The sequence below is a fragment of the Anser anser genome (assembly GCF_964211835.1).
Source record: "Anser anser genome assembly, chromosome: 13".
Taxonomy (NCBI): domain Eukaryota; kingdom Metazoa; phylum Chordata; class Aves; order Anseriformes; family Anatidae; genus Anser; species Anser anser.
The window spans coordinates 4327216-4352696 of record NC_139734.1 but is presented as its reverse complement, the minus strand read 5'-3'; the positions used below and the strand labels follow the sequence as shown (position 1 = coordinate 4352696).

The 25481-nt window shown below is 42.5% G+C and overlaps 1 protein-coding gene across 1 annotated transcript in view; it reads left to right on the top strand.

Moving 5' to 3' along the window:
• Window positions 1-25481, top strand: part of LOC310880763 (uncharacterized protein) — a 246111-nt gene that overhangs the window by 151884 nt on the left and 68746 nt on the right. The window lies entirely within an intron of this gene.

Here is a 25481-nt window from a genome sequence, read left to right as displayed (position 1 = left end):
TCCACATGCTACAGTTTGTTTATAAAAGAAGTCCCCAGCCCTGAGACGCTCGTTGAAACACCCTTACTGGGCTGTATTCTTCTTTTCTGAAAAGCACTTTGCAAGCAAGGCACGCCAGAAAGGCAGGTGAACACCTTGTGTAACGGAGGCTTCTTTCCACCCTTTGGTTGGCTTTCTCTCTCCTATCAGCAAAAGCGGGCATTATCTGGCAAAAACAGCTCACATGCTCCATTGCTAAGTGTTCTTGTTAAAAATAGCAGCTATATTGCAAGGGGCACTGCAGCATCGCCTGAGATGCCTACACCTCCATTTCTCAGGAGGCAACAGGGACTTGAATAATGCAGGTCTTCTATGAAAACTTAATGAGGCTGTATATCAAGAGTAAAGAAGTACATTTGCTTACTCGCCGAAACAATAATTCTCACAAATCAGCTCACGGAGGTGCTTTATAATGGTTTAGCTTCCAAGCCGGTGTCACAGAGAGGTTCAACTGAGGGACCTCCATGGGGAAGCCCAGCTGGTGAGTAGGTTTCTTCCAAGTTTCCCGAGTATGTGCCCTACTCACAAATATTGTGAGATTAAAGCGAGATAGAAAAGCTCTGTAGTTTGCACAGCGTGCGCAAAAATGGATGCATTTCTAAAAGTAGCAGAACTAAAGAAAATCTTGCTCTTCACAGCTGTCTAAAGTTTCGCTTTCCCTGTCATGTCTTTTTACCAAACTTCTGCCCTTGCTAAAAGCTTGAACCCTATGACTTGCCTATAAATAGATCCCTCAGCTGTACCCATTGCAGGCCCATGACAGATTTTCCTAAAGCTCCTGGGTTTTTGGCACACAGGTAGCAGGCCGTTCAGAGGGACCTGTTGAAATGGCAGCTTTACAGCCCGCAGAAATATGATGCCATATGCCAGATGAGAGTGTAACCTCTTTGGCTCAGGCTTTTAGAAACGTAGCTCTGGTTTGATTGGCTTCCAAAATATTGTCAACGGGCCTCGATGGGGAACTGGCTGAAGCACAAAGCAAGCGTGTTGTCACAGTTTCTAATCGCCTCTCAAAGACAAATATTTTCAGTGTTGCAACAGAGAGTTTAGCGATGTAAAATATTTCTTACTGCTCCAAGCCAAATCTTCCACTTGTCCCGTGGGCAGAGGTCTGGCTGAGCCAGCCCAAGTGCTGGGGACAGGGCCACGCGACGTGGCTGTGTGCTGGCTGGAGCAGCAGCAATCAGGACACAGTCATCATCAGAAAATAGAGCCCCAAATGAGGGGATATTCCTTCCCAGTTGCAGCCTGCACTTATTGTTCAGTGGTTTGGAGGCTTCCCGGCATTCCCAGAGGACCAAGGCTGCTGTGACCTAATTTACATTGCCAGCAGAGGTCTTTGCCTAGGGAGTGTGAGTGCCAATGAATACAGACAGCAAAGCCATCACAGAAGTCTAAATATTATTCCAAATATATATAAATTCTTCACTGCCTGTCTTTGGAGGGAACTCTCTCAAATCTCTCAACAAGTGTAAATCTCTCAACACGTATAACTAATTACTGTCATGCTGTCTTCTTTGGAGATAAGCGGTTGAGCTTCAAAAGCAGGGAACTGCAGAACGTTCAAGAGAGATTTCTGAGATTTTGAACATTTGGACTCTTTGGCTGGTGGCGGATCTGAGGTTTGAAGCTGAGTGAGTTATGGAGGGTGGCAATCTGTGCGGGGAAATCAGTGGCAGTGCAAACACTGCTAACATATCCCCACGGGAGGGGCACAGAGCAAGGGACTGTTGCAGGGGACTCGTAGGGCATTTCTCTAACTTGGTTTAGAAACAGAATTGAGAGAGCAGGTACCCCATGAGGACGGTAAGGCACCAAGTAATGCTTGCATACTCAGCTGTCATCTTAGTTATTTGTTAGGCACAGCAGTATAATCCTGTCAAATGCAATTGGAATAGCATAGGTCAAACTACCAAGGAAAAAGAGAGAGGAAAAAAAAAATCAGCTTGCTCTTAGGAGTTCAGATTTAGCTTCAAATCACTGCTATAGTGTTTTTCTAAAAAGAAGTTGGTCTATAGCCATTGAAAAACAAAACAAAAAAAATCTGAAGTGCTAACGATGCTGGTAATTTTTTTTCAGAAAATCAATACGAGAAAGAGTTTGCTTGAAATGTGTGATTTTCATAGGAGGCACCTATGGAGCTGTTTGTCTCAGCAAATAGCACCACGCACACTGGAAACACAGAAAATGTAGCCTCTTTTGTCACCTTTCTTTTTAAGAATTAATAAATGTGACCACTTAGTGCCATCGCCATTTTAAATTCAGCAGATTGAATTTCACAGCAGGTTTGGTGTAAGCCTTTAATCTTAATAATGATCCCTTATCTACCATGGTCTGTCCAACTTGGAGGTTGTTAGAGGTCCCTTCTGGGAACTTTCCAGCTGTTCCTGTTTAGTTCATGTATATTTATTTACATGACTTTTTAACCCCGTTTGATACCAGAAGAATATGATGCAGTTAGGCTGCGACTATTGTTGATCATTTTCCAGAGAACTAAGTAGAGCAGGGCAAGAGGAACATATGGCACCATTTTCTTTATTGAATGTTTATTATGTACTGTTGTGACCTCATTGGTGCCTTTGACTGTACTGCTACAGGTTAAAGAAAAAGGCTTGTGTATTTTTCCCCTTATACTTTCAGACAAAAGCAAATGTGACCTGAAGGTAATTTGTGCATACAGCATACCGCACACAAAAGAGCATAAATTCTGCCTGGGAAAATTAAATAGACTTCATAGTATTGTGTTTCTAATTAGGGTTTTAATTTTTTGTTTTTAACAAGTTGGGACTCATCTTTCTGTGTCGCTGTTTGCATTTGTGATGGGAGCTCACATCATGACAAAAACAAACAAACAACAAAACCCCCCACCACCTGAATTCAGCTAGCAGCCTTTGAGTTTAGTGCTAATATCGTGCCTCTAAGACTATACCAGGACCCTATGTCATTTCTAAGGTTGTAAACATTTTTAGAAGAGTTCTGCTATTCTAACGCAGAATGGAATACCATAGGATAGAAAAACACAAGTAAATAGAGATAAAACTCACAAAGTTGCTTGGTCCTAAGTAATACAGTGATATAACTTGTACGTCATTACACCATTTCAACAAACATACCCCCCAAATGACACACACAGATGACCAGACAACTATTTCCATGTTCCTATGTTAGTAGGGAGTGAAATGAAAGTTGAAGGGGAGACGGGACTCCCCACTTCTGGAATTGCCCCTTCAGAGAGGATCCCAGTGCAGCACTGGTCTCACCTGAGGCATTTCGGTGGGGTCCAAATGAGCAGCCTGTGTTTCATATCAGTGTGGGTGTCTGGCAGAAAAGATAGATACTTATGTTGTTATTTTTTTTAGCATGCTTCAAATATGAAAATATGTACAAACTATACCGTACACGCTCTGGCATTTGAGTTGCCAGTAGTTTTCTAGGGAAGGTTGAAGGTTGTATTCTTTTTCTTTCTCTCTCCATCTCTCTCATGAAGATTATTATTATTATTATTAGCACTGATACTTTATGTTGTTCCCTTTTTTGTTATGGCAGCATGTGTTTTTGCTGTATGTAATGCTCCTTACCATGGCAAACAGACCTTAGTTTTGGTATTAAAATTACACTGTCAGATTCCTGCACAGCACTGTCAATACCATTTGCCAGTGAAAACCCAAATGTTAGCATTGAAGCTGCAGGGCCTTAAGAAAACAGGGGAGAAGGAAGTGATAAAGGAAGTCTTCCTGGAGTTCAAGCCTTTGACTCAGCAAATGGAGGCTGTGATGCAAAGGAGCTCATCTCTCTGAGAAGGGGAAAGTCAAAGTGGCTGGGTAGGTGTCAGCAGAGGGTTGTTCAATGTGAGCTGGAACGGATGGTTCTGACAACAGGCCAATGAAAAATCATAGATTATAATAATTTGCACCACAATGCCAAAGGAAATGAGGAGAAATTTCAGAAGAAGTGCAGTGGATACAAAGCAAATACTCCTCTCGGTTATGGCAGAGTGATTTTGTTGTCTGCCCAGTCCATCAGTGCCACACTGCTGAGCTGCCGGCAGTAATTTGTCCCATGAAGACTAACAACCTGGGGAGAACAGCAGAAATTAGTTGGGTTGGATTTTTCAGGCTGCCCAGTTCAACTTATTTCTGTGCAGAATTTTGGAAGCACTGGACCAGCCCTTCCAAACAGTATCATGGGCATTGGAGGTAATTCATGACTATGTATGAAATTTTTAAAACGTGCTGTTATGACAAACACATGAATTTCTGTGCTATTGATCACAAAAACATTACGTAGCCAAAAGTTCAGGGCCCTGTTATGTGATCATATCCTGAATCATTCCAGGAAAAACCTGTTAGTTGTAAAGCAACGTTCACTCAAGTGGCACAAAAAGAAAAAAACAGGGAATTTAGCTGCTCATGTTTGATGGCCTGGAGTAAGGGCAGCTTGTGCTGCTGTCAGCCTTGGCTTTTTCCTCTCTCAGCTGCAGCTACAATTCAATTTCTAATTGAATTATTAGAAATCAACTTTGTTTTGGGCAGACGGTGTGGTACCTGATCCCTATGTTAATTTTTATACACTGACGTATGAGCAGTGATGTATATACACAACTGCTTACTCTCATTTGATAAGAAAAATATATGTTTTTCTGGCATATCCTGAAAATAAAACTTTTGCTGGTATAAAATTAATCAAGAAAAAAAATGTAAAGACTACCTATGAAATCTGGATGGAGAAAATGATTCATAATTCTTTGAAATCCAGCTTGATATTCTGCGGGCTGCTGCCCTCTCTTGCATTATTAAAGATGCTTTGACTAATATTGCACGGGGTCTGTGGCAGATGGTGATGGTAACGTGCTCTGGAGAGTTTTCCCATCTTCCGTAGACGGAGCTTGCTAGCAGCACTAGGACTGGGGAGTTTCAAAAGGCTGGGTTTGAAAGATGTCACTAGAATTATACATTCTGTGTATTCAGGTGTAAGCACAGGGAGTAATTTAAGTCTTGTAAAAAGAACCCCAGAGTATGGAGCTGGTTATGGAAATAACAGAAAGAAAACCTGAAACTGTGCTAATTATTTCAGCGTTGCTAGCTATGCATTCGGTATCCATAGAAAAATAAACAGAAGTGGATGAATTGAAAATATTCTCTCTATTTTTCTTGTAATTGAGATATGGTATTACCTGTGACAATATAGAATGGTATGGCTACCCAGAACATTAAAAAAAATTAGGATTCGAGTCCAAAGGGAAGATGAGATTTGGAGGTTTGGATTTAATTGTATTCATGTCTTGGAAGCTGTCTTCTTGCTGCGTATGACTGAAGCAGTCAGTCACTTTGTTAGTTACCTGAAAGGTAAGAAGAACTTGAATTCCTACAAGATCCTCCTGTTTTGTGGTTGTGGCTACAGGTTTAGAGCTGGGATATCGAATGCCTTGGAGTCTCAGTGATTCTTTGTCCTAAAAAGCTCCATTCCAGAGCTGCTGTGCGGGCAGCCGCAGAGCTGCTGGCGCACTGCTGCCAAGCTGGCAGGAGAGGCTGATGCCAAAACAAGTCTATTGAAGCACAGAAGAATAAACATGGTAAATAACCTTATCTGATCCATGTAAAGATTGTTTTAAAGACCTGCCTACAGGTGTGATCTAGCAAATCGAGTGTGCAGGTAGGGCCAAAAAGATCTGGTAAAGAATAACCTCTTTAAAGATACTGGGAAAGATGCTGGAGGGGCAATTTGTTTGGGCTTGAAAAAGCATCCAGAACTACAACCACGTGAGTCCTGCCATCAGGTACATGGAGCAGAGGGATTAAAGCTCTGCTGCAGTGGCCTGAGAATAGATGGCTCTGCAGGTGAGCAGTTTAACGGGCTGTTAATTGGATAGTGGGTTAACGTGAACAGGAAATGCAGAGAATATGGGTTAGGGATTTTGTTGCTAAAGGAACAGTGTGAATGCTATTGCTGAGCTCTGTAATAAAGAGTAGTTGAACTTTATGGTTCCCCCTTGCAGATGCAGTTGCCAGCTTCTTATGCGATATATATAATTTTATTGATGAAAATGTGAGTGGGATGGATAAGCGGTGTGTTAGTATTCCACCCCAAATCATGCAAATGAGCACCAAAAATATATATATATATATATTTTACCAATCTGAATCATGGATAATTAATAATAAATTTGGTTAACTGTGGGAGAGAGATGAATCTATTTTGTAGCATGCTTACAGACCATTTTAGACTGTTTATTTGAGATTATTACAGTGCCGTAGTGCTGTGTTTGTTTCAGGAATGCAAAGCAGTGCAGCATGAGGGGCTTTATAATCCCTTATTTCAGCCCTGGCACATTCCCCTGTAAGTGCCCATTGCTGTTTGAGACAATAGCTCCAGCTAACTTAGCAGGTGCACCCACCATATGTCAGAGCCCTGTAACTGATCACAGACATACATGCAGGAATTAGCAATAAAGCAACACGAAGGCTGTAGTTCGATATCCTACCAGTGACTATAGTTGAGATTTAATCCACTGCTGTGCTGGGTTTGTTGTCACCGCTGTGCCAGAGCATCTAAACGTGTGTTTAGCTTCAAGCCTGTCATCAGTCCTGGGGAAGTCAATGCAAAACTCAAGCCTTAAATTCCCTGGACAGTAAACACTAGGCACTGGGAAGGAAAAAATATAATGTTAATAGTGGTGTGGTTTTTTTTTCTTTTCCCAATGTATTCAGCCACCTCATTTGCCCTAGGTACTGTCCCTGTTCTTTACATTGTACAGGGGCAAAAAGGCATTTGTCTTCATTGTGCTGAGAAAGTATAAAGAAGAAAGGAGGATTCTTGCCCTGAAGTACTTAAGACAAAAGATTTTAAACTGGCAGGTCACCTCCCTTATAATTCTGTTGGCTAAACTGGCTGAGAGCACCACACACAGGCCATGCAACTTCAACCTCCCTTGTTATTTGGGGGACTGTTTGAAGTTTCCCCTCTGCCACAGCAGCAGAGGAGGACAGCCTCTCTTTGCTCTCCTTCCCCCATTTCCCTACCCCAGCTCTCCACTTTCTGGGCTTTGACGTCTCGGTGCTTCTTCCACTCCATACAGATCCAGGCCAAGGATTCTCCATGACTCTCTTCCTTTCCCTCTGATGGTTATTTCTGTTTTGGAGGTCACCAGAGACTCCAGAATTGTAGTTTTACAGGGAAGATGGGCGAAGTTGAGGTGGGACTTTTATTATCTTGGCTATACAAAGGAGTCCTTGGCTGTGTAGGGCATTATGAATGTAGGTGGGGCTCCACATGCTAAGGTGTTTGCAAGGATACCGTGCATCTGACTAAACCGCTTGGGGATTTCTGCTTGTTTGTTTGTTTTTCATTTTCCTGAGTTTTCTGTAAAAGTCAAATCAATTCTTCTCCACCATGGTTGCACTATTCACAAAAATACAGGATTTCATCAGGTGTGGGGGGTAAAATTTCCATGTGAGGTGTAAGAGAAATGCAGTAAAAGGGAGCCTGAGGCCTCCAAGTTTTGCGATGCTACTGGACTGGTTACATGGCTGGTGCCAAGTGTATGGACCATTTGTGGTGTTCCTGCATTTAATCTCCTTCCAGAGCTCTCCTGAAATGTCTGAGAGGGGAAAAAAGGAGGAAATCCCAGTGAAGCCATTTTTACTCTTCTTTAGAAAGGCTGTAAAATTTGCTGAATTTCTGGGTACATCTACTGTGATATGTACAAGGGTAGGAATTTAAATTGAAGTTGATGACAAAAGGCTTTGTTTTATTCCCTTGCTGGTAGAAGACTTTAAGCTATTGCATGGTGAGGAAAGTCTGTCCACTTAAATTCAAGGTATTTTGTCTTGAGCCCATAATTCATAACTGACTGAACCAATTAAGAGTCTTTAAAGAAGTCAACCAAAAAAGACCTTACTGCTAGAGTCCAATATTAGCTATATTAATCTGAATTTGACCAATGGAAATGACAAGCAGAAAGAGGTAGCGGGAACGAAGGCCACTTATCTCACTGTTACAAAGCAGAGGACTTGTAACTCTGGAGGACTGTGTAACTCTGAAGCAGAGAGGCTTGCTGTGAAAGAACTTCAACAGACACTGAGTGCATCTGTCCCAGGCAACGCTAGTGCTTACTGCAGGTCTCTCTTAACTATTTTATAATTTTTGAGACCAGTTGGCATGGACTGCCAGGGTCCATTGTTAAAACCCTGCACAATTATAGATGCTGCAAATACTTTGGTCAGACCGTTGTCCTCATAATTAAACACGTATGATGGCAATCAATGAGTGATAATAATGTGTAAAGCCAATAGATGGACTACAACTAGAGCTTTTTAATTTGCTGTTTGTGTATGTTTTTGTGGGGGGAAGGGTGTTGTGGGACTTCCCATTAGAGTGGTGTCATTATTTAAGCCATTTTACTGGATCATCCCTATCTGATGTTAATTGCACTTGGCATAAATGATAAAACCAGTATTATGCTGTTAGATGATGGATTAATTTATCAGTTCTGGGATAGATATGCATTTCTCTTTTCAGTTCAGTGGGAACCTAAAGCCTATATTTCTCTCCAGGTTACCAAATTTCGTGTTCCTTCTTAGCCTCTGATGGCACACAAACCTTGACATCAAAATATTTTGCAAAATCGGTGTTCTCAGTGTTTCTGCCTTATGCTCCAAACAATGTATTTTCATTTCTCTTTTAAGCCTGTCTCAGGAATGCTTGATTAGTAAAAGCTTTGGATGAGGACAGAAAAGTCTGAGCAAAATTTGTCATGCAGCACTCATTTGAAAAGGCTTTTTGGAACATATATAATGTTTCTGTCAGTGTGCCTGATCTAATGTCACTAAAGTCAATGGAAAATAAACCATAAAACTTGTGTGGGCATGGGAGTGAGCCTGACATCCTTGCTCCCAGGACACAAATTTCTAACTTTCTTTGGGGCAATCAGTGAACCTGGTACACCCTCTCTCTGAAAAAGAGCCCCAGTGTGTGTATGGTTGCAGTGAGGTTCTGCTGGCTTGATATTGCTACTAAAAAAACCTTATTTGAAACCTAGCTTTGGGCAGTTTCACTGTATAGTTAAGGTGTGTATATATTTAAATAAAACATACCACACACAGAAAAATCACTAAAATGCATGCATCGGTTCATTCACTTGTGTGCTATGATGCAGATGGGAAAAGTATTTAGTGTTGTAAACTCAGTAGGTTTTCCTAGTAAGTGAAATTCTATCTGAGTAATGAACACAATTAACCTGACAATGTGTGTGATATTCCAGCTGTGGATGGAAAAAGGCTGGGTTATGATATTTCTTATCTCCTATCATGAAAGGAAAGAGCTACTCAGTATTTATCTGATACTTAAAGAGTGCAATAAAAAAAGAAAAGTCTAAGTGGGACAGAACATGAAAACCTCTGTGGATAAAATATTTTGTGAGTATGATGATGAGGCTAGTGCATTTAGTAGCTCATCATTTGAAAGCTATTTCTTATGGGTTAGTGATCTTGTAAACCAGGAAAATGGGAACATAATTTTGTAAAAAATATCTATCAGTCGGATACAGGATGTGAAAGGGTCAAATTGCAGTTCCTCCTCTTCTGTAATTCGAGAGCTAGTGCATGTGAAATGTCCCAGTATAGCTCCTCTGCCTCCTAACATTGATTTTGAGTGAGATGCAAACAGTACATCAATCAACTCTTATGCCAAGAACAAAAATCTTACAAGGGCAAACTTTTTCCCCTGGGGAAGTAAGGTGTTCTAGAGGCTGAGGTTTGAACCCATTGCCCACAATAACAGATGCTTTTCGGGGCATTATGAGAAATACACAATTCTTCCAAAAACCTTTTAACGTTCTTGGATGAGAAGTTCTCAATAACAATAAAGCAGAAGAAATACTTCTTTTTCTTGCCTCCTTCCAGAATATTTGCCTGTCTCATTTTGTTCAGGATGATGGCTGCTCAAAAAAAGGAATGTTCCTTTTCTTTTTTGTGCCATATAACCCTTTTATTACTATTTTTACCTTTAATTCAATAGCAAGTGTAGATCAGTTTTTTTCAATGGATAAATACGGTTTTTTAAAGTAAGTACCAGAAACTTTGATTTTTGAAAATGTTGAAATGAACTGTTTAGAACTTTTGTCAAATTTTCTGTTATTGTCAAGATATTTAGGCAGTTTTAATCACAACTTATTCATAGCAGCAAAACTACTATTGGAGATAGATTCCAGACTGGATCTGCAGCTAAAAAGGGGACTTTCTCTGCAGGGTTTCCCAAGCACTTACATAGTACTAGCAGCTCAGGAACAATATGTGGCCCTCGCTATCCACAAGGAAATGGTTGGCGACCTGCTACAGCACTTGGATGTATGCAAGTCGATGGGGCCGGATGGGATCCACCCGAGGGTACTGAGAGAACTGGTGGAGGAACTGGCCAAGCTGCTTTCCATCATTTATCGGCAGTCCTGGCTATCAGGGGAGGTCCCAGTTGACTGGCAGATAGCAAATGTGACGCCCATCTACAAGAAGGGTCGGAGGGTAGACCCGGGGAACTATAGGCCTGTTAGTTTGACCTCAGTGCCAGGGAAGCTCATGGAGCAGATTATCTTGAGTGTCATCACGCGGCACTTACAGGGCAACCAGGCGATCAGGCCCAGTCAGCATGGGTTTATGAAAGGTCCTGCTTGACGAACCTGATCTCCTTCTATGACAAAGTGACACACTTAGTGGATGAGGGAAGGGCTGTGGATGTGGTCCACCTTGACTTCAGTAAGGCTTTTGACACCGTTTCCCACAACATTCTCCTCAAGAAACTGGCTGTTCGTGGCTTGGACTGGCGTACGCTTCGTTGGTTAAAAACAGGCTTGATAGCCAGGCCCAAAGAGTTGTGGTGAATGGAGTCAAATCCAGTTGGAGGCCGGTCACTAGTGGAGTCCCCCAGGGCTCAGTACTGGGGCCTCTCTTCTTTAATATCTTTATCGATGATCTGGATGAGGGGATCGAGTGCACCCTCAGTAAGTTTGCAGATGACACCAAGTTAGGTGCGTGTGTCAATCTGCTCGAGGGTAGGAAGGCTCTGCAGGAGGATCTGCTTAGGCTGGACCAATGGGCTGAGGTCAACTGTATGAAGTTCAACAAGGCCAAGTGCCAGGTCCTGCACCTGGGGCACAACAACCCCAAGCAGCGCTACAGGCTGGGAGATGAGTGGTTGGAAAGCTGCCTGGCAGAGAAGGACCTGGGAGTATTGGTTGATAGTCGGCTGAATATGAGCCAGCAGTGTGCTCAGGTGGCCAAGAAGGCCAACAGCATCCTGGCTTGTATAAGAAGCAGCGTGGCCAGCAGGTCTAGGGAAGTGATTGTCCCCCTGTACTCAGTTCTGGTGAGGCCGCACCTCGAGTACAGTGTTCAGTTTTGGGCCCCTCGCTACAAGAAGGACATGGAGGTGCTCGAGAGAGTCCAGAGAAGGGCAACGAAGCTGGTGAGGGGTCTGGAGAACAAGTCTTACGAGGAGCGGCTGAGGGAGCTGGGATTGTTCAGCCTGGAGGAGAGGAGGCTCAGGGGCGACCTTATCTTACTCCTCAGGTACCTTAAAGGAGGCTGTAGCGAGGTGGGGGTTGGTCTATTCTCCCACGTGCTTGGTGACAGGACAAGGGGGAATGGGCTAAAGTTGTGCCGGGGAGGTTTAGGTTGGATATTAGGAAGAACTTCTTTACTGAAAGGGTTGTTAGGCATTGGAATAGGCTGCCCAGGGAAGTGGTTGAGTCACCATCCCTGGAGGGAGGTCTTTAAGAGACGTTTAGATGTTGAGCTTAGTGATATGGTTTAGTGGAGGACTTGTTAGTATTAGGTCAGAGGTTGGACTGGGTGATCTTGGAGGTCTCTTCCAACCTAGACGATTCTGTGATTCTGTAATATGCCTACCTACTGCACCTTCCAATTTAACCCAGAAACTTGTCCAAAATGTCTTGCACTTCTTCAAGAAAAAATGAAATTGTCTTACACTACCTGAAGAAATAGAAGAAAATTTGCAGGAGCAGGTAACTGATATTTGAAGGGATGTTATAGATATTGTTATTGAAAATGCTTGAAATGAAGTATTGAAATAAATATACTTTCCTCAGAAAAATATAAGCAATTGATCAGTCAAGGAGAAGGTGAGGTTATGACAATAAAAAGAGAAGTGGGATCATAGGGGATAGTGGAATAAATAAATTTCACAATGGATTTACAAAACAATATACTAACAATGTACGGGCTGTCATCTGCTATTTCCACATCATCACATAGGACTTCAGCATCAGTGAAGCAGTGGGTTTATGTAAACCAAGGAGACTCAAAACAACAGACTCTGAGACCAGCTGGTATTAATCCTGAATTCCCTTGAACGGCCACCAACACTTTTCTGACACCATGCCAAATGCTGTGTTACATGAAGTGGCAGCACTTTATGGATGTGTGCTGCTTCCATACATTTATCAACCAAAAACTGCCTGTCTGGAAAACAGCAAATGCAACACGAACAGTAAGACTGGGATAAAATAAATTATGAACAGAGCAGACCAACTCCTTATATTGTATTAGATATATTTCCTCCTGATGAGTTGACAATCTAAGAAGTGACAGGAGGTATAGGAGGGTAGAAGAAGAGTGAGGAGGAGAGAGAAAGAGGAAAAAAACACCTTCCTGGGTATTAACAGGGAAAAACAGAAAATGAAAACAATGCTAAAAAGGTGCATATGTGTGTGATAAGAAAGGAAGTACTGTGAGAAAAAAGTCTTACACAAGCCAGGGACTTTTCTTGGACATAGGACAGTGCTTGAAGCCATGGCTTTTGTCAGTGTCTTACAAAGAGCAGGTAATTTTGGACTGGTTAAAATGTACATTGATGACAAATCTGGAAGGCTGAATGGAAAGATGGCATGCAAAAGGCAAAATACAGTCTTAGTTCTGTAATTTAAACTAGTTGGTTTTATTGGTACAAGGTGAATGATATCCCATCATACCAATGTAAGACAGCATACTCTGAGTGCAGAAATTCATGAGCCACCCTATGGAGATCGGTAAATTAGACCATGTAAGTACAGCAAAACTTCTTGTGCTAATTCTTAGCATCAACACTTACACGTAGATGGGGACAACACAAAAGAGTGACAAATCAAAGGAATCCCACGTCTTGGGCTGCAACTTCTTATGGGCTGTCCGAGCAATACAGAAAGGGAGTGAGCATTGCCATCGCGAGTCAGAGGTGAGATCATAGCTAGAGGTGCTTTTTTTTCCTTTTTTTTTTTTTTTTCCCTGTGGAGCTGAAGAGATGTCTTGGCATGTGAGAAGCCAAAGCAAAAGTTAGTACTAACATTTAGTATAAACATATATAAACCTGTCAAAAAAACATGGCCAGCCTTGCTGTTGTACAGACATGCCAATTTTTGTCTGCATAGCTTGCTTCTGCGCTTTCATTGGTATGGAGAACTGTTAAAGCGAGAAATGAAAAATAAGAGAGATGGCAAATACTAGAGGAGACTGCTGCTAACTGCCTGAAGGAGATTTCCACCAGGCTTGCCAGGGAGAGGTTGCCTGCAGTAAGGTACAAAGTATGTAGGAGAAATGAAGCAGTAGGACAGTGTTCCCAGGGATGACTATATCAAGGTGAGTGCATCTGTGCTGTCACTTTGTAATGGTTGACACTTCTACATGGGGTCCTGACTGTCTACAGCTTTATCGTGCTGCTTGGCTGCATAGCATCCAGCTCGAGCAGCAACTCCCTGCTTTCCAGGTGGGATGGTGCTACAGACCGAGGATGGGGCAGGCCAAGAAGGAGCCTGGGGTAGCTCGTGTCCCTCTACCCACTTCAGTTCCCGCTGCTCCAGGACATCTTGTATCCCTGAAGCCCTCATACCTCATGAGAAATAGCATGGTAGAAAGGCCCAAGTCTTGTAAACCACCTATTTCAATATTCGGCATTCAGTCTTGTTGAGCATTTTGGTGTTACATCTTTTTGATTTCCCTTTTCCATCTCACTGTTCCTTCTCTTCAAAAATAAGACACAAAGGAGGCTGTCCCGTGCTTAATCAGAATGTCTCTGGGAGGCAATTTGGAGAAAGCCACCATGCAGCATGCTAAAACCATTGATGTTTTGATTTTTTTTTAATTATTATTTTTAAGCAGATTTCTTTATACCACCAAACAGCTTGACCCCTCAAGAAGTGAAGAAATGTTTGGGCTTTCTGCTCTGCAATTCGTTTCTTCGGCAGCTGTCTTGATAGGGAGATCCCGGGATGCCCATAAACTGTTCTGTGTTCAACTGTGCTCCATCCTCCTAGATGCTAGGCTCTAAATCTCACCCCAAATCTTCATGACTCAGGAGACAGAGATAACCTCAGAGTCTACCTGATTCATTTTTTTACCTGATCTGCAGACAGCAATTACTCCTTACTGTTCTCCAGCCACAGCACCACAGTCCATACAGGCACCCATGCTTAGGCAGCATGTGGGAAAATACCCAAGGAGCTGCCACAGATGTAGCAGGCAGCTGGTTTCAGACAGTGAGCCAAGCAGCAAGTTAGGAGAGCTTGGAGAGCCGAACTCTCACAGTGGGCGCTGGGGTGGTAATTTGTTCATCAGAGGCAAACAGCTGAGAGTGTGACAAGTGGCAGATGCACACCACAGTGTGGAGGCAAAGACTTGCAGGGTATCAGTTAGGTCAGCGAGTCTTCCTACATGCAGATGGTGTTTCAGAGTGTGGTGGCCCTCAGTGAGCGGTGAATGTTTCGGCACCAGCAGGCTCAGGCCACAGGTTTGATCATGAAAGGACCTTGTAGCACAGATGCAGCCTGATGGTTTCAGCTCCCTTTTGCCAGCTGGATCTTGGGATAGCAAAGGAAAAGGCAGAAGCTATAGAAAAACAAGGCAGAAATAAGTTGTTAGAAAGGCATAGGGGAGATAGTTTAGGGTTAGTTTTCTTTTCTTGATTATGACTTATGTCAGTGGACTGAAAAGGGAAGGAATCAGGGGTATCGTGGTGTCCTCCTGTTGGACTTGCAGACTGAAAGTGAGGAAGTTCTGGACATTTGGCCTTTAGAGTCTGCCACCCTTCAGCAGTAGAACTACCAGTTTGTACAGAACTGGGCTGATTCCCTGCAGTATTAAATTCACAGAGTGCATCCGTCTAGAAATTGAAGCACTCTTCTATGTGCAGTTCTGCTCTAGTTTCTGGCAAGAGAAGCCTCTATTTAGCAAGCATGGTAATGAATGAAAAGATCACATCTCCTGAACTGCGGGCAGAATAACTATACACTCACTCTCTGAGAGGTTTACTCAGAGTTTTATCTGCTAACTAATTTGTATTAATGTTGCATTCAACCCTGGAGTCCAGCAAACTAGGAGTTCAACCCCTTATTTTTATGCACAACCAGGAACAGAGAAGTAGAGAATGGTCTTCATACAAGTAAGAAAATAAAGAGATTGCCACGGTGAGAAAATGCTGCAGGAGCTGGAATGGCTGTGTCATTGAAGCTAGCATTGATCTAACCCTTTTTATTATTATTATTTTTTTCTAAAGCACTAACTGAAAGTGAGTTGCAAAAGAAAATCAATTCTGAGAATCATTAGGGTTGGAAGGAACCTCTCCTGGGTCACACAGTCCATCACTCCTATGATTGTTCCTAAACCAGCCCTAACAACTGGGTATCTACTCATATCTTTTATGATGGCTCTACATTTTTCTTCGACTGGTTGCAACAATAATGTTAAAACAAATATTCTTTAAAAAAGAAACATTGCAAAGCAAGCCCTTGGGTACATTTTTGCTGACAGATAATCTTCAAGGCTCATTTACTTTTAAAAAGTTACAGTGCTCAGACATCAATGTGTATTCACCTTTGCAGGTGCCAGGAAAATTAGAAATACTGCCACCCCTTTTCTTTGCTGTGAGCGGATCTCTCTCAGGCTCCCCTGCTGGTGTCCTGGTTTGTTAAATGAATGTAAAAATGCCCAGTGTTCTCAAAAGTGTTAGAGCATAAGGCAGACTTTGTGGTTGTTGTCAAGGACAGGAAAACCTTGCTTTGAGTCAGAACTGCAAGCTAATACAACAAGGACATACTGGCACAGAGGGGATAGTTCCAGGAAGGTGTCACTGGTCAGGTTTTGTGGGACACGTCATTTCAGTCTCATAGCAGATGCAGGCTAATTGTAGCATTATGTCACTCTGATCTCTTGGGCTGCCTGGTGCCTCCTGCTGTGTGTCTCCAGCCTCCTCCCTCACCCTAGCAGTGCTTTGCTTTGTTTTGGGAAAGGCAGCTGGCAATTGCATTAAAATGTCTCTCCAGCACAGAATGCAAAGATATTTTATTTGAAAGCTCGGATGAGACAAATCCATCTATCTCATTCTTGTCTTCTGTTACGTGCCGTTCTTCTAAAACAAGGCAGGTATTATATTTCAGTAGGAAAATGCTGCAGTAGTGTAACTTCTACTACTCTTTGCCAAAGTAAGACCTCTTCTGAACATAGACAAGATTAGTGTGTCTACACAAGAGCTGTGACTTTTGGCTGATGGATATTACAGTGGCCGAAGTGCTTTGCAGCAAAGTAAGTCTGGTTCCCCCCTTTTTAACGTGGGGATATCTACAGTCTTCATAGTCTAGATATTATTTATATATTAACCAAGGAGAGTCTATCTAATTCAAAATGATGTTTTAGAATTTTTATGTGGAGAAATGTTGCTTTCTAGCCAGGAAGCTTCTCTTTGGTACCTTGGAACCCAACGAAGCTGACTTCAAGGGTCTCTCCGGTGTTGTCATGGGTGGCTTAGCACCAGGAGTTACAGTAGGCACGGTCCACAAGTCTGTGGTTTCCTCAGTGGCAAATAAGAAACACCTATAAAGTGTTTCTAATATCAGTATGTTTGATTATTCCTGTCTGTTGGTGCATCCTTATAGGTGGTCTTACCCGTGGGGAACTAAGAAAGCGTGGCTGATTCACCTTCCTCTCCTGATCCTGGACTTGACCCTTTTCGAGCAGTGGGAGGTGAGCCCAGGGAAGACCCTGGGGGGGGTTGGCATGCAGCGCTGTGCCCCCTGGGCTGTGGGTTTGTCCCTTTGCCTCTCACTACCTACTCCCAGGCATAAAACATGAAATAATTCAGTAATAAGCTAATGCTTTGCCCTAATCTGGTATCTCCCACTTTTATGATTTAGAAAAGAGGCAGTTAAATTATAATATCAAGAAAGCTACAGCATAAAGCTTTACTTCGGTTGCATAATTTTGCAGCAGCAATTACCTCAGCTACAAATTTAATTTAAAAACTCTTTGAAAGCACAGTCTGTGTTATCGCAGAATATACTTGAAATCAATGAAGGATGATTTCATTCCAAGTCTGAAGATACTATTTAATAGCCAGGAGAGAAACCTGCACACAGGCACACCTTCTTACTTATTAATAAATTCTGCTGCAGCAATTACAAATCTTGACTTCCACAAATTCATTTACTCTTGGCAAAATATGAATTATAAACAATGTTTGCCAACTTAATGCAGTTGCATTCTTGCACCTAGCTGGAAAATAGATGGGAACTATTGGAAATGATCCTAATCGTGATGCTGTTAAGAAAGATGCAGAGAAAATGCTCTGATAAACATCACAGTGTCTGACTGCCATTATATTATATTTTCCTTCATGATTCATGGTCTCTTAGCAACCATATAGGCCTGATAACCTTTAATGGCTCCAAAAATGATGCACTTGGAAATCTATCACTTAAGGCCTGGTGCTCAAGTACTGACAGCCTTTTCTTTGATGGCAGATCTCAAGGCAAATAAATACACAAGAATTAGAGCAGCTTTCTTTGTCTGGATATTCATATTTTGTGTGGTTATTCAGACTGGGTGAGGAAAGGGGTTTGTAATCCAGGCTTAATGTGTATAAATTTAGGATATGCGTATGTACCTTAATTAACTATATAGATTCAAAAGGATGTCAAAAGAGCACTGGGTTATTGACTGATAGAGAGTTGTGTTTGTGCATTGACTGGGGGGATGAAAAGGTGAGTCTCCTATTAGGACAAGGGGAAAGTTATGGATTTATCATCTGGGCATGAGAATCTGTGCATCACCAGCTTGGCTGTGAGCTCTTAACTGCTTGATTGCTGCTGGCTGGCCCTGGGACACTGATTGAAGCTCTTGAATGCTGAGAGAGAATACTGACTGTATTATTGCCCGTGTTGTTAGGAGCAGAGGCCAGAAAGGCACACAGCACCAGCTATAGCATGAGGCAAGGCATCACTGTTAGCGTGCTTCAAATTCCTGCCAGTGACACGCTTGTTTGAAGAAATTAGAAACAGGTAAGAATAGTTCCAGTTTCCCTCTGGATTGTTAGTATTTGTGGAATTAGGTACCACTGCGTGAATGTGGTGCTGCAGTTAGTGCTTTGGGCTTGGGGCAGGGGGGTCTCTCTTGCAGGTGGCTGTGACAAGGGCTCAGGCAGCTTGGCAGCAGCCAGAGGTAGCATGACACCATCCGCTTACTGGCTGGGAAGAGAACTGGTGAGAGTAACAATATTTTATCACTTGCAATACTTTCAGAAGATGTATCATGGCCTGTGACCCTCTCCTCAGAGGAGAGGAGGACTGGCTGATGGGTCTAAGTGCTGCTGAACCAGAACCTGAATTGCCATTGTTAGGAGAAGATGGAGCTGGGGATGTGCCCCCATAGGTGCACACCACCAGTGCCGTGCCACAAGTGGAAGGAATCCCCAGCACCCTCTGGTAAAGAGTTCAGTGCCTGGGGAAATTGTCTGAAATCTGAAAACCTGAGAAGCAGAACCTGCTGGGTTTTGGAGTAGCTTCCTGTTTGCCTGATGAATATTATCCCAATAAAAACTGCAGAATCAGATGTAGTGCAATACTTCAGACCAGTGAATTGAATGTCAATGATGTTTACTAACTGCTGCGGGCATAATTCTATTAGATGCTGAGCAGACCGCATTTACATTTAAAAATACAAGTAATCAATGTATGTTAATGTATGCCCTTCATGTATTCCGTGCCAAAGTGTTTTACCAGCCATTTACAGTGGCCATGCTATTGCGAGAAAAAAACCTTTCAGGAACTTATCAGCAGACGTGCTTCGGGTTAGCTTCTTTTTGTCAGGTGTGTATCAATAAGCGTGCGTAGGAAAAGGCACAAGCAGCACACACAAAAGCTGCCCAGCACACAGCCATGCAGATATTCCCAACAGGGGTGTATCTGTACTTGTTTGTAAGCCGTGGGAGTGCTTACACTTTGCAGATAGGATTAGCAAAATGCTGATGAAGAGCTCATTACCATAATTCCAAATTAAAGTGACACCTGCCATGATCCTGTTAGTGAAATTTGACATGCGTCTGTGTTCCTTTCAGGTACGTTGGCAGATGATGCCATTACTGAGGGAGAAGGTAGGGTGTGAATTTGTAAGAACTCAGAACAGCTGTTTGCGTTTTTACCTTACTGTAAGTGCGAAGTAAATGAAGAGCACTGAAATGATTGCTCTAGGAAAGATGCAGCACCTATGTCATGTTTAACCCAGGGTGGGTTGCTGTAATGGCACACACCTGGAGGTGGTGTGTAGGTCACTCTCATCTGTTCGTTCCATAGCTCATTCTGCAGCATCTCCATGAGCCCTAATTCCACAAGAATTACAAAACTCAAAATTCTGTCAATGTACAGTATGAAACACATTGCTACAGGCTGTGTCTGAGTTCATTGCTGTCTGCAGTTGATTCCCAATATCTCAGTTTTTTCTCTCCCTTCCAGAGCTTACTGACACGTACATAATGGATAGCACCCCGTTCTTCCTTGGCAGGCCCTCTTGGTGAAGAAATCATTGGGAGTTTGAACCTAAAGGCAAAATCAGCATTGTTACAAACCATGGGAGGTAGGATCTCGTTGTTGATCCCAGTTAACCTGGTATTTGCTTGCTCCCCAGCCAGTGACAGCACCTCTTGTTTACATCGCGGTCCCTGCGGAGCAGAACCGAGCAATCTTTGTGTTAGTCTGGATTTTCATTTTTTAAGAAATTCCCAAAGGCAGATTATTTTATAAAACATTAAAAAAATATATTGCTGATTTTGATCAACTTCAGTGTGGTCTTTACAGTCCAACAGTCCTGTAAAAGGATGCTGAGGCTTGATAGTGTCCCAGACTAAATGTGGTTTACAAAATCCCACAGAAATGCTTGGAACGGACCCATATCAAATTGTGGCTTAGCCCTTCCTGACTGGGCTTGCAGAGTTGATGCAATTTTCTTGGACCTCCTCCTGTTTTATTCTCAAAAACTCTGCTGACAAAACCACCTTTGTTGAGCAGTTATGTATGGACAACCAGCGAATGTTTCAGATTGCATGTGAAAGAACGCTAATTTTGCACGATTCCCGGAATATTTGAGCTATCATACAATTATGATATAAAGTTTGGAGACTGTGTTACAAGGTGCCTTTTAAAAAAAACAGGCTTACTGTCAAAAATTCATCAGCAGTTCCTCCTGTGTAATGTACTTTTCCAGAGACAACTGAAAAAATGTCAAAACCAAATAAAGAATAGCTATGTTACAACAGCTATTTGAGATCCAATTTAGCCTTTCTTATAAGTTTCCCTTCCAGTAAGCCACTCTTCTCATGTTTTCTTCCAGTAAATGAGATGTGCATAATTCAGTCCTATTAGGAAATTGATCCCTTAAAAACAAAACAAAACAAAACAATAAAACCCTTTTGAATGCTAGGGGAGGAAAAAAAAAAATCCAAACAACAATTGTACCAATTTTGTATCACTTTGGCTCCCATTCCTAGCTTTTCCAGCTTTCCTTTGATCTGCAGAAGGACCCGCAGAGTTGAATTGATAAGAATTCAGGACACACGAAATTTCTAGTATTGGTCTAGATTAAATCTATCCATACATTCTTCCTTCTGTACACTAGATGCAAGTCCCAGATATAAAATCTACAGATCCCCTATTTTTCATTTCTAAATAAATCATTTGGAGTGATTTTTCTCTTTCTTACACCGGTATATATTGGGAGTAACTTCTTTCAAGCAAATAGTATTATGCTGGCAATTATGGTGGCAAGGGGAGAGCCATAGAGCAGAGATTGAGTTTTATGATATATTTTAAAATGACACATTTGTCTGGGATGGGGGTGACCGAAATGCAGATTCGAGACTGAATAGAAATATTTTTGTATAAACTTCAGTATTTCTGCAACAAATCTTCCGTTGGTATAAGGAGATGAAGCACTCCTGATTTCAGCAGCCCCCTGAGGCACTGACCTGAGGTTTTTATTTCCAATCCGTTCTGGGCTTTGTGACCCTGCTTGCTTCGTTTACCTGTTACGAGTATTCCTCGCAAACTGCAGATTTTACAGGGGGTGTGAGGTCAAGCTTAGGCAAGTCGGCAAGTGTGCCATGCAGGAGTGTGCTTTACTGAAGGGGAAAAAAAATACAGTTTTTGTGCAATATTGTCCATCGCCTTTTCCACTGGGGTTAAGAAGGCAAGTCCAGGCAAAGTCGTATAGCTCTGGAAACCAAGTGTCTTTGTAGGAGCCCCTAAGCATTGTGATGGAGTTTAACGTGAGTGGCATGGTGAAAAATGCCAGGGATCAGCAAGAACGAGAGGAATTAAGGATTTGGTTATATCTCTTAAGCTGCTTTGGGAATCTGACAGCATTTTTGGTTGGTATCAATATATTTATAGTATAGAAGATTAATATTTGCACCACTGAGCTCTTTAATTTTATTGACTTTAGAAACGGGGATTTTGGCATTAAGAAGAACCAAAAATGTAGCGGGGACTGTACAGCTTCACACCAACGTTGTCAACACTCGCAAGACTCAGAGAAATAGGACGTTTCACAGCAAGCAAAGCTTTTAATATGTGCTGAGGCTGTAGGATTTCAGGATTCTGGAAGTACCGTCCTGCCCTTCTGCGGGGAGCAGGAGGTGGCAACACGGGGAAGAGAGCCTGAAGTGCTGGGAGCGGGGCTGGCTCTGCAGGAGCTCCAGGCCCTGTGGTCACCGCGGCCTGGCAGAGCCGACCTATAACCCTGCCCTGCGGAAAGCCATTGCCACGATGGGCCTTCAAAAGCGAGAAACAAGACTGCAAAGTTTCCACTTGGTTCTTTTGAAGGAGGCTGGTACTTCGTGGGGTGCCTAGGAGTTGGCTATTGCCAGTACCTGAGCCGTTGCTGCTTTTCACAGCCTGCTGGAGTTGTAAAAGCACTTTTCTGCTCGCATCAGGTGCTGCAAGCTCAGGACCGCATTCACGTAGGCTTTGCCTTAGGGAGATCAGTGGTGGTGGAGTCTCTAATGAAAAAAAAAAACAAAAAACAAAAACAAAAAAAAAACAGAAACAGCAACAACAGAAATGAAGAAAATGAAGAATTTCAGGCTACATGTCTTTTATCCATGCCTCTGCTGAGCTAGGTGTATGCTTTTATTCTGAGTTTTTTAGCTGAAGTCACAGCTATATGTACAGGGAACTGCTGGGAAGCTATTCTCATTAAAAATGGCTCTGATTTATGGAATTCAGGACACTGGGAGGAAGCTGTCCTTGATGATTAAAATACTAGCTGAATATTAGGTTGAGATCCATTACTGATTCTTTTCCAGGATATGATATTGTCTGCGTTTTTTGTAGCTGTTGTTTGTATGTTGGGTTTCTGTCTTCTGCAGCTTTGGAAATTACATTGTCTGAACACTTTGTCTTTAGCAAAAGATCAGTCTGACCATTGAAGATGCTTGAAGAAGTTACCTTGCAATTGCCAACAGTTTTTCTTACTGTCTTCTTTCTGGAAAAAAAAAAGACAAAAGAAAGAAAATCATCCTTGAACCTTCTGCCTGTTTGTGTGCGACTGTAGCAATTCATTTCTTTACAAGGAGCAAGAAGAAATGTTAGAATTGGGTTTATTTCTTTCTTGTTGTTAAAACCACTTTCCTGTGTCACGTGCATGGTTTGAAGCTTTTCCCAGGCCTCTTCTTGTCCATCCTAAAGGCAAGGTGGCAGCCTCGACATGGCAGGTGGGACCCTGTGCCAGCCTGCTGGCAGCTCCTGACTCACCCTCACTAACCTGTGGCCTTCCTTTTCCTTTTTCCTTCATCTTCTAGCATCACTGAGATTTAAGGCACCCCTTCCTCTGGACTACAGCTTGGAAACTGTGCTGAGGGTATTTCCCATCTCATGGGATCCTTCCACCCACCCCCTCTTAATTATTTCCTTAGACAGCCTTTTTTTTTTTTTTTTTTTCCTTTCCCTTTCTCTGTCCTATGACTTTCCTCAACAGCATCTCAAATATAATTTCTGGTGTTCAGGCAGGTGAATCTCAAATGGATGTCCTGAAGGGCTATGGTAGGTACCATACCATATCTGCTACAGACTAGAACTGGAGCTCAGCAATAAAATTCATTTGAAGTATTGTCTTTAAGTTATTGCCTTAAAGACCAAATTCTAAATTTAAATGACAAATAACTGTTTAGCACCTATGCGAGAGAGATTTTATTTGCTGTGATTAATCACTTTTGGGAAAAATAATTTGTCTCTGATGTAAGAGGATGCATTCACTTTTGTCAGCAGCAGGTCAGTAAATATTTTTACACAAGATGCACCAAGTGGCTTTAAGCTCCGTTGTTTTGGACATGGTAGACCTTTACTGATACATCTCAAGCTTCCTGATTGCCAAGCAGCCCCTGCATCTCTGCTTCGCTAAAGTTTCCACTCAGAATTTGCAAACTGCCATGTTTTAAAAAAACTTAGACTTTTCATGAATTATCTGTAATTTGTGTGTTAAGTGCTTCTCTTTGTGGGAAGCACTTCCCTAGCTAGTCCCCTTTCTGGGGGGTAAGTCTGGGTCACAAGTTCCAGCTCTTTCCCTTCATTCCTGCCCCTTGTTGCAGGTTGTAACCCCACCTGTTCTGTCCTTGGGAGATTCTGCAGAGCCATGGAAATGATCTGGATTAAAAAATCCAATGCAATGACCCACCACCACCCCGACACAAAATCCTAAGGCTTATTTTATATATTTATTTTTTTATTTATTTATTTTTCCTATGTGATTTACTGATGTGCAGTTCTCACATCACTGCAGGATGCTGACTTTGTTCATACTTGCCATTAGTACATGCTTGGCTAAAAATAAGAGTAGATTCCACATTTGCTGGCTCTCCTTCTACGGAAAGATCACCCAAACAGTAAACTCACCAGACTTACGTTCAGCTCCCGTGTTTTCTCGTGTGGGAAATCTCCTGAAACTTCTCTTGCTTTCTTTGTCAGAGCAGCACAGACAGCCAGAACCGGTGGGGAGAAGTGCGCTTGGATTTGTGTGAAACAACATATTTAGTTATGCCAAGTGATGGCATTCAAGCAAATACACAATATGTACACCTGCACACAAAGATGTAAAAGTGGAAATTTACTGAACCAGCATTGGAGTCGATACCCCCTGTGAGGGAGCCCCAAACGTGCAGTTGCCATCCGCTTTGCTGGAGGGAGCTGGTGCCAGCTAGGAGCTGGCAGCACGGCTGAGTTCAAGAAGTGTTTTTAATCTCTTAATAAATTTCACAGCTAGATGGCTTCTTCATTTGTAAATTATAGATAGACTTGGTTATACACCTCCAGCTTCACTTTTGGCTTATTTGGGAACTCTCAAGGAATGGCAAATATGTTGCAGCGTTTTCATTTTGGATGGAGTCTGGATGAAATTCTCTGGGGAGTCCAGAAGTTTCTGGAAAACACCAAGTTTTCTCATGGTTTGGAAGGCTTTCTGTTACTTTCTACTACCCTGGCATAAGCAGTATACATTAGTTACGATAGGGGGCGTATACATTAGGTACGATGCTGGGAGAAAAATCTTCCATACTGCTAGTGAGGCTGTGTCCAGTGCTTCCATCCTCCTGGCATCTCTATTCACCCCTGCTTCCCATCTGAACAACTGGGACAAATCCTACAGCGGCTTCTTCCTGCCCCCCCAGAGGGAAGAGATTGGGTTCAGTGGGAATAAAATTCACAGATTCCTGTAAGAGTGAAAAATATAAGGTCTAATTGCATCTATTTTCTTGTGGTGGTGAGCCTCGTCCTGGAAAGCTTCTCTTTTGCTCGCCAGCGTGGAACGAGACGGTTGGAGACAGCAATTAACAGAAGATGATAAATGAAACTGTGCCTACCACTTGGGAGAGAATGTTTCCTGAATAATGATCCTCTCTTTCAGGGATGTTTGCAAAATTAGATCGCCTGGGTCGGTCTGAAATACTCTTGGCGATGATGTGCACGGGGCTCATCGCTGCAGGAAGCATCCTGGGTGGCTGAGCCGGCACCGGTGCTCTCTGCCTTCCTGCTTAAAGGAGGGGGGTAGCTAATTAAGTCTTCTTAATTTATGAGGATTTGTGACAAAACTGAACGGGCTTAAATGTGCCCTTAGTTTTAACAGGGCCTGTTACTGCTATGGCCTTGATGT